Genomic DNA, 2,449 nt, shown 5'->3' with positions numbered 1-2,449 from the left:
CTTGTATTTTATTTTGAAAACTGCTATTTTCTACCGTCAAAATTTTGGGCCAGTGAGAGGAGGAAAGAAGGCCTGCAGTCAGTACAATTGCACAGTCTCCATCTCCCTCATCTCCCTAGCAACCCACCTTTTCCCTTCTCAGTTCTCTTAGGGGAATCTGGCCTAGTTCTCTTTTCAGTGCATGGACACCAAACACCCCACATGTCTCCCAGACAATGCCAAGCAACCATTGTATAGTACCCTTAAAACTCCTTCAGAAAAGAGTTGTAGAGGATAGGAGTGCTTTCTAGAAGCTAATATCATGGCACCAGGAACAGCAAAGGCAGCCAGTTGGATTAGGGAGCCATCACACTCATTCTCCAGTTGAATGGGGCCTTGCGCACCAGCCTTGCTCTCAACACATCACTAGATATCAGCCACATTCAAAACTGCTGGCAATTCAAAATTTCTCTTTGAAAGCCATTAACTGATTTCCCAAAGAACAAATGCAAAGATGGTAGACACCCCTTCCACATTTCAGTTTGCTTCCTGATTAACCTGATGATTTGATTACTGAAGTACTGAGAACCACCAATGTCTGATTTACAACATAAAGCCTAATTCCATGGGGATGGCATGCACAGTCAGCTCTTCTAGATAATGGGATCCCTGGCTGCCAGTGTTTTGAGCCTCACAGATACTTAGTGGGACTGATTTTCTTGGGACTGGGGTCATTGATTCCTGGCTGGAAAAAGTAGGTTAATTGCTGAACTCAATACAATTTACTCTTCTGTCCTTGCTGACAAAGTGTGTGCACGTCATCTCTGCACAGCTAATCACTCAACCTTGTCACCTCCATGCTTTTCTACAGGTGGTGCCCACTTCTATGTGCAATGACCACTGCTATCCAGGCTACAGCAGGAAAAAGAAGGAGCGAGAAAAAATTTGCTGCTATGACTGTGCACCATGTCCAAAAGGCATGATCTCTCACCTGAAGGGTATGTGGCCTAGTGCACATACACAACATGTTTATATAATGATGTATTAGTATTGGTGTACTCTACCAATGTTGATGAAAATGGTACTCAAAAGAAATATCTTTCAGAAGAATCAAAGGAACACACAAAACAGTCTCCATGGCTACCTGGTTCCAAACATTCCCCCAGAAGTACAGAATAAGGTGCGTTGTGTTCCTGCAGAGTAAATGAAAGATATAAATATCACATGAATGTATGAATAAATGACCTCTTTGTGCACTCTGTGTACACGATGTTGGGCAAAATACATTGTAATCTTGTGCAGTGTTTCTTAGGTTCAGTGAACATTTTCTGTAGGTTTGGGTGACAGGGGGGAGGTGTAGTCTGTGTTGCAGTGATCTCCATTTGCAAATATTTTTATAAAGGGATAACAGAAAAGTTACAATCCCCACTACTTTAGACATTTCAAAAAGTGCCGAGGGCTTTTATACTACATGAGGTTTCAGGCAAAGAAAGGATACCTACATGATTCATAGCTTAATTGATTCATTTCACCTGAATCATTGCATGATTTTTCGTTCTGTCTTCTTTTCAGATATGGATGCTTGCATCAGATGTCTAGATGTTCAATACCCCAACAACGAACACAATGTGTTCCCAAGGTTCCAAGCTACCTCTCTTATCAAGAATATCTAGGCATCACCTTGACTAGCTTGGCTATTTCATTCTCTTTCCTCACAACTTTGGTGTTTGGCACTTTTCTCAAGCACAAGGATACCTCTATAGTCAAAGCCAACAACCAAAACATTACCTATATCCTTCTCACCTCCCTCCTTCTTTGCTTCCTCTCCTCCTTGCTCTTCATTGGGAAACCTGAAAAGGTGACCTGCCTCCTGAGACAAATGGTTTTCGGCATTGTCTTCTCTGTGGCCCTTTCCATCATCTTTGTCAAAACCATCACTGTGCTTCTGGCATTTGTGGCCACCAAGCCAGGGTCCAGGGTGAGGAATAGAATGGGGAAAGGACTAGCCAATTCCATTGCCCTTTCTGGCTCCTTAATTCAAGCAGCCATTTGTTCACTTTGGCTAGGCACGAACCCTCCATTTCCAGATGTGGACATGCATTCACTGGATGACAAAATCATTCTGGAATGCAATGAGGGCTCTGCTCCCATGTTTTATTGTGTCTTGGGCTACTTAGGATTCTTGGCTGCAGTCAGCTTAACTGTGGCTTTTCTCACCAGGAAGTTGCCTGATGCTTTCAATGAGGCCAAGTTCATCACTTTCAGCATGCTGGTCTTCTGCAGTGTGTGGTTGTCCTTTGTTCCAGCCTACCTGAGCACCAAAGGGAAATATGTGGTGGCCGTGGAAATCTTTGCCATCTCGTCATCCAGTGCTGGGCTGCTGGGTTGCATCTTTGGCCCTAAATGCTGCATTATTGTACTCAGGCCTCAGATGAATAACAAGGAACATCTAATAAGATGGAAAAACTGA

At 43.3% G+C, this 2,449-nt stretch overlaps 1 pseudogene; it reads left to right on the top strand.

The window, feature by feature from the left end:
• The window catches only part of LOC123033469, an 18,511-nt pseudogene extending 16,062 nt beyond the window's left edge, over nucleotides 1-2,449 (top strand).

Source organism: Varanus komodoensis, unplaced genomic scaffold (genome assembly GCF_004798865.1).
Source record: "Varanus komodoensis strain SLA01 unplaced genomic scaffold, ASM479886v1 scaffold62, whole genome shotgun sequence".
In the NCBI taxonomy this organism is placed as follows: Eukaryota; Metazoa; Chordata; class Lepidosauria; order Squamata; family Varanidae; genus Varanus; species Varanus komodoensis.
This window is presented reverse-complemented; position numbering and strand designations above follow the sequence as displayed.